This window comes from Anomaloglossus baeobatrachus, chromosome 4, assembly GCF_048569485.1.
Source record: "Anomaloglossus baeobatrachus isolate aAnoBae1 chromosome 4, aAnoBae1.hap1, whole genome shotgun sequence".
NCBI lineage: Eukaryota > Metazoa > Chordata > Amphibia > Anura > Aromobatidae > Anomaloglossus > Anomaloglossus baeobatrachus.
The window spans coordinates 491078916-491091353 of NC_134356.1; the positions used below are offsets into that span (position 1 = coordinate 491078916).

At 47.9% G+C, this 12438-nt stretch overlaps 1 long non-coding RNA gene across 1 annotated transcript in view; it reads left to right on the top strand.

Annotated features, from left to right (window-relative positions):
- Nucleotides 1-12007, top strand: part of LOC142301723 (uncharacterized) — a 53464-nt gene extending 41457 nt beyond the window's left edge. The window contains exon 3 of the long non-coding RNA XR_012752871.1: nt 11768-12007. This is a non-coding gene — a long non-coding RNA (uncharacterized LOC142301723). The remainder of the gene's footprint in view (nt 1-11767) is intronic.
- Nucleotides 12008-12438: the final 431 nt, after the last annotated feature.

Consider the following 12438-nt stretch of genomic DNA (forward strand, 5'->3'; position numbering starts at 1 on the left):
GTTGTTGTCCGTGTAGGCGGTGAACTTTGCTGCGGCCAGGTAGTGCTTGAATTTTTCGGTTATTGCCCACACCAGGGCCAGGAACTCCAGTTTGAAGGAGCTGTAGTTCTCAGGGTTCCGCTCGGTGGGTCGAAGCTTACGGCTAGCGTAGGCGATCACCTTCTCCTTCCCGTCCTGGATCTGGGACAGTTCAGTGCCTAGGCCCACATTGCTGGCGTCCGTGTACAACACAAAGGGAAGGCCGTAATCGGGGTAGGCTAGGATCTCCTCTCCTGTCAGTGCCGACTTCTGCTGCCAAAAGGACTCTTCCTGCTGCTCACCCCACACAAACGGGGCCCCGGATGGTCTACCAACCTTGGTCTGTCCCACGAGGAGGTCTTGCATCGGGGAGGCCATTTTCGTGTACCCCTTGATGAAGCGGCGGTAGTAGCCTACCAGGCCCAAGAACTGTCACACCTCTCTCACTGTGGTCGGGCGGGGCCATTCCTGGATGGCTGTGATCTTCTCAAAGTCCGGGGCCACACCCTCAGCACTCACCACATGTCCGAGATACTGCACTTTGGGTTTCAGCAGGTGGCATTTGGACGGCTTCAGCTTCATGCCGTATTTAGCCAGGGCCGCAAACACTTCCGCCAGGTGCTCCAGATGGGATTCATATGTCCTGGAGTATACGATCACATCAGCTAGATACAGCAGGACTGTTTCGAAGTTAAGATGACCAAGACAACACTCCATCAACCTCTGGAAGGTCCCCGGGGCATTACACAGCCCGAACGGCATGCTGTTGAATTCGCAGAGTCCCATCGGGGTAGTGAACGCGTTTTTTTCACGGTCCTCCGGGGCAACGGCCACCTGCCAGTAGCCACTGCTGAGATCAAGTGTGGAGAAATAGTTAGCGGTTTTAAACTCGGCCAGAGACTCTTCGATGCGGGGGAGAGGATAGGCATCCTTATGTGTGATCTGGTTGATTTTGCGGTAGTCCACGCACATCCTCATGGTGCCGACCTTCTTTTTCACTAGCACCAGTGGGGCTGTCCAGGGACTACAACTATCCCCAATGACCCCCGCCTCCTTCATGTTGTGTAGCATATCTTTAGCGCACTGATAATGTGCTGGGGGAATTGGCCTATACCTCTCCTTAATGGGCGGGTGTGTGCCTGTAGGGATATGGTGTTGGACCCCCTTAATCCTCCAGAAGTCTAGTGCATGTTTGCTAAAAACTTGCCCGTACTCCTGAACCACCCGGTATACCCCCTCTTTGTGATGTGCTGGGGTAGATTCGGTGCCGACATGTAGCTCCCGGCACCAGGCCTCTGGCTGTATGGGTGATGTATTGTGGCTAGTGTCAGGTGCAGGGGCAGTGGGAGTGGTCTTGTGGATGGCGTGGGTGTCTATGGTGAACAGCTTAGCTATCGTGGCGTAGCGAGGGAGCCTAACTTCTTCCTCTCCACAGTTCAGCACTCTCACCGGCACTCTCCCCTTCTTGACGTCAATCACCCCTCTGGTGGTCATTACAGTGGGCCAGTGTTCCGAAGGCGAGAGTTCCACCATCGCCGGGTAATCCCGTCCCTGGGGGCCGACTGCTGCTCTGCACCAGATCATCATTTCGCTCCTGGGCGGCACCACCAGGGGTGCCACATCCATCACCCGCATACCACCAATCTCTCCACCTGTCAGGTTCACTTGCTGCCGCTGCAGGAGGACCCGGATCTCGCGCTGGAGTGCCCTCTACCGGCCCCCTCCTGCCGTGGCGGACAACTCCTGCAGCAAGCCCAACACCTCACCCATGCAGTGGTCCATCCCTTTCGTCCCTAACACTATCTTCGGGTTGTGGTCACTAGACTCATGCAGCACTATAATCATTCCTTGACGCTTCAGTTCCGTCCTTCCCACAGTCAGGGTCACTTCCTTAAGCCCCACTTGCGTCATAGGGAGTCCGTTAGCTGCAACAACAGTCATGCCACTATCGGGAGGGCTAAGTTCACTGTCAGTCAAATACCGCTGGTACAACGTATAGGGCATGGTCGTTACTTGCGATCCAGTGTCCAGTAAGGCTGTGGTCCGGATCCCATCCACTGCCACTGAGATGATAGGGCGGCCTCCAACATACCGATCCCGCCAGTCCTCCGGGCCAGGGGGGTCTACTCCTGAGGGTTGGTCCTTGGCCCCAGGGGTTGCCCGTTTAATGGACAGCGACGAGCATAATGGCCAGGCTGGTTACACCGGTAGCACACCAGCGGCCCATACCGGGGGTCGTTGGCCCTCCTCCGCTGCATCCACGGGACATCCTTGGGCCGATGGGCGAGCTGGATGGTCTCCAGGGGCTTGACTCTCGGCGGAAGCTTTAGGGCGGCGATCACACGGGCAATATCCTCATTCATGCGTTGCACCTTATCAGCCAGTTCGTCTCTTGCTCCCGTGGGTGCAGGCGGGGCTAGTAGGGACAGCAGTGGGGGTAGTACAGCTACAGGAGCGGTGGCGGCTGGCCAGGGGGCCAAATCCGGGGGGTTAATCTCCAGGGGCTGCAGGGCCTTGATTGCCCGCTCTTTCACTACTGCAAAGTCTAGATCAGGGTGCTCGAGGGTCCACAACCGCAGCTGCTTGCGGTCTTCAGCAGACCCCAGGCCCTGTAGGAACTGCTCCACCAACATCTTGTTGCTATCGGCCTCACTGATTGTATCTACCCACTTCAGGGTGCGGAGGGCCGTCTGCAGACGTAAGGCGTAGTCCCTGATGCTGTCTGCTGGCCGCTGCTTGCAATGGTAAAACTGCATCCGGAGTTCAGCTCCGGTGCGAGTCTCGAAGGCGGCCTGGAGCTTTTCAAAGATGGTGGTCACAGAGGCCCGGTCCGCGTCAGCCCAGGTCTCCGTCTCCTGCTCAGCCGTCCCAGTCAGCTGCCCTAAGACTACCACCGCACGCTGCTTACCAGTCATGGCATACAGGTCGAGAACCGAGCATATCTTTTTCCGGAAAGCCTGCAGTGTATCAGGCTTCCCGTCATACTGGGGTAGCCAGGCTGCACCGGGCAACGCTGCTTGCCAGTCATGGCATACAGGTCGAGAACTGAGCATATCTTTTTCCGGAAAACCTGCAGTGTATCAGGCTTCCCGTCGTACTGGGGTAGCCAGGCTGCACCGGGCACATAGGGCAGGGAGATCGACATTACCTGGGCGACCGCCGGGACCACGGCCTCCTCAGCTCGTGCGACCGTAGCAGGGACAACCGCATGCCCGCCATCAGGCGCCGCCGCTCCGGCGGCCTGTGCCATCCCATCGTTGCCGTCGGGTGCCGACATGTTCTTGCCGCTTCCCCCTTCGTTTTCGCTTAGCACTCCTCCTTTGGGGACGGGGCTTCACTTTTCGCACCTTCACTGCTCAGGGAAGACGACTCGAGCGGGAAACTTTTGCGCCAAGATGGCGGGACTTCAACTTTTTCGGCAAGACGCCGCTGATGGAGACTTCTAAGGCGCACTTTCCACAGGTAAGTGGACTGTCCGAATCCTGTTTGTGACGCCAGAAAGAGTATACTTGTACCGCCCTGAGAGGGGCCCGGCCGCTTCCTCCACTTGCTCGGGCTGAGCTGCTCGAGGTCCGGGCTCAGGTTCTCGGTGGCACGAGCGCCTCCAGACCGGGGGCCACGTCGCTCTTGTTAAGGGAAGGCGATGGGGGGTGGTGGTTGTTGTGTAACGGGTCGTGACGCCACCCACAGGTCGTGGTGACGGGGGATGCACCACCGCTGCGGCTGAAGTGATGGTGGGCTCGTCCGGGATTGGTGTTGCGGCCGCAGCTGAGATGTTAGCCCCTCCGTGGGTAGGGGCGGTGTGTCCCAGGGCCCCGGTGGGGGACTGGAAGGGGTGATGTTGTCGTCGAGGTGCAGGGCGCCGTCGTGCCCGGATGGCACTGGTGTACTCACGATTGATTCACACTCAAAGTAGTCACTGGTAAACTAAAGTTCGGTAGTGGTCGGTCCCCGCGGCCGGCTGCTGATGTCCCCTGTGGGGTTGATGGTGGCCCCTTTTCCCGTGCACCTCTGTATGTTTGTGTTTCGGCACCCCTGCCTAAGCAGTGGTAGCCCGCTCCCCAGCGTTGAGCTGCCGGAGGAGCCCTCGGTTGCCCGCAGGCGCTGGCCCGTCGGGTGTTTGGCCCTTGGCGGTGGCGCTCACCCGGTCTTGGTGGGCTTTTGCCTTCTTTCGGGACTTTGGGTGTGGATGAACCCATGAGGTCCGGCCAGCAATCAGTCAATTTGCCTATACTCAGTGGCTTCTAAGCTAGGACGGGGTCTGAGTACCTGTTGGTGCTCCGGTACACAGTTGACTCCCCGGTTCGGGACCAGCGGGCTCCAACCCAGGCCCGGTCCATATGGTTCCGCCGGTTGCTGTACCGGTACTCCTGCAGACGGCCACCACCGTCTGCCTGCCTGACGTTCTCTAAGGGGCCCAGGCTCCTATCTGGGTCCCTGACAGCTGCTCCTCTACCACTCACTGTCAACTCCAAAACTACTCTGTTTGAACTTCCTGCCCCAGGACAGTAGTCTCCTCGGTGGGCGTGCCTTTCCACCTGACTCCGCCCACCTGGTGTGCTCTACTCGCCCTGAGGGAGGCATCAGGGCTCCCTTTCGGGTGACGTGTGTGACCTCACAGGAGATGGGGGTGTGTGTGTATGTGGTAGATGTTATTACCTGTGACCCCTGGGGTCCAGGGCGTCACATATGTAATTACCTTTTAAAATATGTGGCGTTCCTGGCTCTCTCAGCCACAAAGGTTCCTGACCCGTGTCCTAGAGGAATCGCTGATGCTTTAAATTGTATCACTAAATACAGAAGAAAACCAAGATAACTAAGTGCTGTGTTTGGATGTCTCTGGCAGTCACACAAATAGTGAAAGGGGCGGTGAAACACACACACCTCCAATCCACTCAAGATGGGGCATTGCAGAGCTCGGTTTCTGTTTTTTGAAGCCCAGTTTTTGGAATCACTAGGAGTCTTAGCGGTCACAACACCACGATCAATAAGTTATCCCCTTATTATAAAAAGGGGATAACTTAGAATTTAACTGTTTTGGCTGCAAACACGCCATTTGTAATGAATTTCTAATGATACCGTGGAAAATCTCCATTACTTCTGTGAAGTGGCTGCTTGGCAGTAACACTTTGGACACATGCTAGACTCATGTTGAGCGCAGAGAAAAGCGGCAAAGTAAGGTCCACAGATTCATGTATTAACTAGAAACACAGATAATTCCGTTTAATTCTAGAGAAATGACAGCAGGTGGCGCTGTTTATCCATTCATCCCACAATGCTAACCACTCAACATATACATAGCCACACATCTACTACATAACACTGCTATTATAATGATTTTTTATTTATATAGTCCCACCATATTCTGCAGCATTTTCAATTCTTTGGGTACTTGTAAAAACATTATCAGACATTATTCAGCAATTCAAGAGCTTACAATCGATGTAGAAACACAATAATTGCCAACCCCATTTATCCAGTTTCAAATACATTTCTATGGCAGTACAATAAATAAAATATTTTGACTCATATCAGGCCTAATTATTGCTGTATAAAGGTTTTTTTTTACTGTATTTACCTTTTATTAGTTCACTATCAGAGGTGGCTAGGGCAGGAATCAGGTTTTATTTTCTACTGCCTGTAGTACCCGGCATTGCCCGGAACAGTGTCTCTCTGTCTCTCCCACTCTTTCACTTTCCCTCTCTCTCTATCTCTCTGTCTGTTTGGCTCTCTGTGCGTCTGACTCTCTGTGTGTCTGTCTCTCTCTTTCTATATGTCTTTCTCTCTGTTTATATGTCTCTGTCTCTCTCTATCTATCTCTCTTTTTCTGTCTGTCTCTCTGTCTCTCACCTGACGAAGATATTGTGTATATCGAAACGCGTTGTGGCTTTGATAAAACAAATAAAACTTACTAAACGATTTGTGACCTCCATAGCGCTCCTTTAGACCATGATTCACTTTTATTGATACCTATTTCCCCCTTCGGGGGTCCATGGCAAGAGCTGCTTAAACGGAGGCTTCATCAAAACCAAGACCTTTTGGACACCTATTACCTCCACTAACCCGCGGCTGGATCAGGCCCACAGGAATCCGTCTCCCTGGAAGGATCTTACGGATAATCCTCCTGACAGCGGAACATTACACTCCCGTCTATTACCGTGGTTGTGCGAGGGCTGCACAACCACTCCGGGTGAGCAGTTTTAATTACCGGTCTCACCGTTACTCCTGTCCTGAGACTCTTCACATGCGCTCCCTGTTTTCACTTCTTTGTCTCTCGCTCTGTCTCTCTCTGTCTCTATCCGTCTCTCTCTGTATGTCTGTCTATCTATCCATCTCTCTCTCTCTGTCTCTCTTGCTCTGTGTCTGTGTCTCTCGCTCTCTGTCTCTCTCTCTGTCTCTGTCTCTCTGTCTCTCTCTCTGTCTCTCTCACTGTCTCTCTCACTGTCTCTCTCACTGTCTCTCTCACTGTCTTTCTCTCTGTCTGTCTCTGTCTATCGGTATCTATCTATCTATCTCTGTCTGTCTCTGACTCTGTCTGTGTCTGTCTGTGTCTGTCTGTGTCTGTCTGTGTCTGTCTCTCAGTCTCTACTTAACCCTCCATTGAAATCATATCACCTCACACATAAGCTTCTTATACTAAGAATGTCCTTCATTGCCTATAGCAACCAATCACAGCAGCTCCTATTAATGACCTGTAGCTCCCAGTACTATTGACTTTAATGGAGGCAGGTTTTTTGGCGAATAACTGTAAAGCACGAGGTTCCATTTTCCCCTCAAGTGAAATGAGGCAGCTGTGCAAAATTTTGTTATCATAAATGCAACGGTTCCGATTCGTTTAGCAGACTTACACACACACATACACCCATCTTTATATATTAGATAACTAATATTATAAGTAATAGTTTCATGATCTTAAATTATCTAATAAGAATAACCAAATTAGGGAATAACAGAAAAAGGAATCTGCTAGATAAATGGATTTTCTTTTCTTTGCTCTGTGCGGCTGTCAGCAGAATATAACCGGCCTTAGCTATGTACATCCTGCACAATTGCACAAGGCGCTGGCCTCCACACCGCAGGGGGTGACGCAGAGCCCAGGTGAAGATTTGCCCAGATCCTGTCATGTTTAATATTCATTGAGGAAATAAACTTAGTTTCTTTAGTTTCTATACACTTTGTCCTCACTAAATGAATGAATGACGCCAGACAGTGTAAGGCAGGGCAGAATCAGAGTACAGAGCTGTAAGAGCAACAATGTAGTCATATCGAATCACATGGCTACATGCTCATTCTGCAGGAGGGGGCTCGGCATGGAGTACAAGAAAGATATTTTGTAGGAGGGGGCTGTGTATAGAGTACTGGAGCAATGTACATCAAGAGGGGTCAGTGTATAAATGAGAGGAGTGATATTCTACAAGAGGGGGCAGTGTATATATTAAAGAAGCTATGTACTGCAGGAGGGTGCTGTATATATGGGAAGGGTCATACAGGTCCATGGAGTGTACAGTTTAAATCAGATGTTTACATACACTATCTAAAAAAGACACATCTGCATGTTTTTCTCTCCATCTGACATGAAATCAGAATAAATCTTTCCCGTTTTAGGGCAATTAGGAACCAAAATTATTTATATTTGCTTAATGCCAGAATAATAAGGGAGAATGTTTTAAGGCATTTTTATTACTTTCTGCAAAGTCAAATGTTTACATAGATTTTATTAGTATTTAGTACCATTGCCCATAAACTGTATAGCGGGCTTTACAGGCTACGATATCGTTAATGAATTATCGTCGGGGTCACGTTGTTTATGACGCACATCCGGCGTCATTAACGAGATCGCAGTGTGTAACACTTAAAAGTGATCTTAAACGATCGCAAAAGAGGGCAAAATCGTTTGCCGTTGAGAGGTCGTCCTGAAACAAAAAATCGTTTTAAGGATGTTAGCAATGTTGTTCCTCGTTCCTGCGGCAGCACATATTGCTATGTGTGACACCGCAGGAGCGAGGAACATCTCCTTACCTGCCTCCACCGGCTATGCGGAAGGAAGGAGGTGGGTGGGATGTTTACGTCCCGCTCATCTCCGCCCCTCCGCTTCTATTGGCCGCCTGCCGTGTGACATCGCTGTGACGCCGCACGACCCGCCCCCTTAGGAAGGAGGCGGTTCGCCGGCCAGAGCGACGTCGCAGAGCAGGTAAGTATGTGTGACGGGTGTAAGCGAGGTTGTGCGACACGGGTAGTGATATGCCCGTGTCGCACAACCGACGGGGGCGGGTACGATCGCTTGCGATCTCGCTAGCGAGATCGCAGTGTGTAAACCCTGCTTATGACTTGGGTGAAACAAAATTGTTTAAAAGAACTGAAGTCCTCAGTAAACTTGGGTGAAACATTTTGGATCTCCCTCCACAACCTTCTCACAATAGTTGATAGGAATTTAGGCCTATTCATCCTGAGAGAACTGGTATAACTGAGCCATGTTTGTAGGTCACCTTGCTCGCACCTGCCTTTATGGTTTGCCCATAAATTTTCAATAGGATTGAGATCAGGGCTTTATGATGACCAATGCAAAACATTGACTTTGTTATCCTTAAGCCAATTGGTAACCAGTTTGGCAGTATGCTTCAGGTCATTGTAAATTTGGAAGACCCATTTCCACCCAAGATTTAAGTTCCTGGCTGATGTCTTGAGATGTTGCTTCAGAATTGCCACATAATCTTCTTTCCTCTTGATGCCATCAATTTTGTGACGTGCACCTGTCCCTCCTAAAGCAAAACAACCCCACAACATGATGCTGCCACCCCCGTATTTCACAATTAGGATGGTGTTCTTAGGCTTCAAACTGTAGCTTCATCAGACCACAGGACATTTCTCGAAAAATTATGGTCTTTGTTCCTGTGTGCATTTGCAAACATTATAATCTGGGTTTTTTTTTTATGTTTTTTATGGTGTAATGGCTTCTTCCTGACAGAATGGTCTTAGGCCATGTTGATATAGTACTCGTTTCACTGTGCATAATGACACAATCTTACCATTTTCCACCAGCATCTTCACAAGGTCTTTTGCTTTTGTTCTTGGGCTGATATGCACATGTCTGACCAAAGCACATTCATCTCTGGTACACAAAAGCTGTCTCCTTCCTGAGCGGTATGTTGACTGGATAGTCCCATCTTGTTTATACTTGAGTATAATTGTTTGTACAGATGAACGAGGCACCTTCAGGTATCTGGAAATTACACCCAAGGATGAACCAGACTTGTGAAAGTCCATAATTCTCTTCCTGAGATCTTGGCTGTTTTCTTTTGACTTTCCCATGATGCTACACAAAGAAGCAGTGTATTTCAGGTGTGCAGTAAAAAAACATCCACAGGTGTGTCTCTAATTAACTCAGATGTTGCAAATAAACCTACCAGAAGCTTTCAAATACATGACATCATCATATGGGCTGTCCCATATTGTTTAAAGGCATGGTACTATTAGTGTATGTAAACCTTTGACTCAAAAAAAGTAATAAAAATGTATTAAAACATTCTCTCTGTCTCGTTATTCTGGCATTTGGTAGGAGAGACAAAGAGCAGAGTGCACCACTTATAATAGTGCCAAATCAGAGGGGGTGCTCCCCGATGCAGAAAAAGGAGAACATGTCAAAGGGGAGAAAAGATTCTGCACAGGAAATCAGGGGCACACCAAGTGAACATAGGTAAAAAAAAAGAACACCTTTATTGAGTACACAAGAATGACATGTTAAAAGCATTTAAAACAAACATAGAAACAACAACATCCACTCAGCGGAGCCAAGCCGAAAATATTCCACCAAAATTCCAATGTGTGTGCAAAAAGAGCCACAATGTAAATAGTGTGAGACACAGCAACTGGTGCGGTATTCAATATCACATAATATTAGTATCTTCTGGTAGTAACATGGAATGAGGAAGCCTGCATAAGTCAAGAAAACAATCCTCAATCATGGATCATGCAAGAAAATAGAATATATGAGTGGTAGTAAATAACTCATGCAATTGTAGCAAAACCACAGAAGAATGCCTTATGGGAGACAAATAATTCATATGATACCACAATGGCGATGAAAGGCATCAGAGCACATACTCAAAGAGATGACAAGTATATAAAGCACCAAGACACAGGTATTAGAAATATGAGAATCCAATGCTGGGATGCATGGAAGATAAGCAAGATGGTGCTGACCTGTGTTAAATGGAGCTAAAGCCGATAGGCTCCATGTGTCAGGGGTGCTAGCATGGTCAAAATGAGAAGGGCATGAAAAAGACCAGTCTGTAAGTTACAGATTCAATGCCAAAGCATAAAGAAAGAGGAAGGAGAATGAATGAATAGCATCAGAAAGGTTACCAGAGGGAAAACCAGAGGTTAATCAGTCGCACATAATGTGCCGCAGGGCAAGGCAGAGATGAACCGCTCAGAGTGGGTGGCCCGACGCGTATCGCCGCCGGAGCGGCTTCATCAGGGAAAGTCAGTCACTGTGCATAATGACACAATCTTCCCATTTTCCACCAGCATCTTCACAAGGTCTTTTGCATTTTATTCTTGGGTTGATATGCAAATGTTTGACCAAAGCACGTTTATCTCTGGTACACAAAAGCTGTCTCCTTCCTGAACGGTATGCTGACTTGATAGTCCCATCTTGTTTGTACTTGAGTATAATTGTTTGTACAGATGAACAAGGCACCTTCAGGTATCTGGAAATTACACCCAAGGATGAACCAGACTTGTGCAAGTCCACAATTCTCTTCCTGAGATCTTGGCTGATTTATTTTGACTTTCCCATGATGCTACACAGAGAAGCAGTGTGTTCAGGTGTGCAGTAAAATACATCCACAGGTGTGTCTCTAATTAACTCAGATGTTGCAAATAAACCTACCAGAAGCTTCCAAATACATGACATCATCATATGGGCTGTCCCATATTGTTTAAAGGCATGGTACTATTAGTGTATGTAAACCTTTGACTCTGAAAAAGTAATAAAAATGTATTAAAACATTCTCTCTGTCTCGTTATTCTGGCATTTGGTAAATATTTTTGGTTCCTAACTGACCTAAAACGGGAAAGGTTTATTCTGATTTCATGTCAGATAATGAGAAAACCATGCATATGTGTCCTTTTAGATAGATAGTATATGTAAATTTATGGTTTCAAATCTATATACAGCGACAATGGTGATACCTTCTTATTGGAGCAGAAGATAATTACCTTTTTAATGCTTTTTAGTTCTCCATTTGTAGAGGGGGCTGAAGTAAGGGACAGAGTATAGAGGACAGTATTGGGTGGGACATTGAGTAAAGAGACAGAATGGGATGGTGGGAGTTTGGTGGTGGATTAGTATAGGAGGGAACAGAGTGGAGAGGGTATAGTATGTGGGGACAGCAAGGAATAGGGATACTGTGGAGGCCATACTTATAGGGGCAAAGTGTAGATGACATGTCAGTTCATAAGGGAGGACAGTTCTGTAGTCCTAGTGCATAAGTGAATATGAGTGAAAACTGTGGAAAAAGAAAGCGCAATAGGGTCTTACCCCAATATATACAGGGTAAAGCGAAGAGTAATACTACTCACCAATTAGGGTTGTGATAGTCACAACACCTATAGCATCATGTAACACCAAGTCCCGGCAGCGGTCCCCATGAGGCAGATAACAGAGAGTAATAGAGACGGGTTTCACAGCCGCGCCAAAGGACTACTAGATTCTTCTCAGATTAATGTTTCTTTATTTCATGCACAGGTCAAGTCTACGCGTTTCAGGAGAACACAGCTCCCTTCTTCAGGACAAACCAGCAAAGAATCATCAAATCTGCTGTATAAGGAGCCTATACAGCATTATATACCTCATGGAATGACGTCAGAGCACACCCACCAAAAGAAAAAAACAGGCGGGAAAGATATACTTTCAAGTCACAATGACGTAGTATGGTATAAAAGAGTCATAATGAAATAAAAATGTCAAGGCTCTCTAGTAAATCCTAAAACCTTATAAATAAATTAATTAAAAAACAATAAATTTATGTTTGTATAAAAATATTTCTGAGTGATTCATTTAATTGTGTATAAAATGTGCATATATGTATAATGAAGAACATTATCAGGGAAGTGTATAGTGTATTGCCTAGAACACTGTGATAGCGTGAAATTTTCAGTAACATATAGACCGGGAACTATGTGTGGGAAACGTGCAGCTGAACGTGCCACCTGTGATTATATAGATCAGACCCATACAGAAATTTGTTTGAGGAAATAAATCCTTCCTGGGAAAAAAAGGGGAAGAGAACCAAAGAATAAAAAAATATATATATGTGAGCAGAGGTCTATTAAAGCGGTCCCGTAATGACCGCCCAGAAATAAGAAGGAATCTCCAGGATATTCGTAGGACCATAATAATGTGAACAATTATTTATT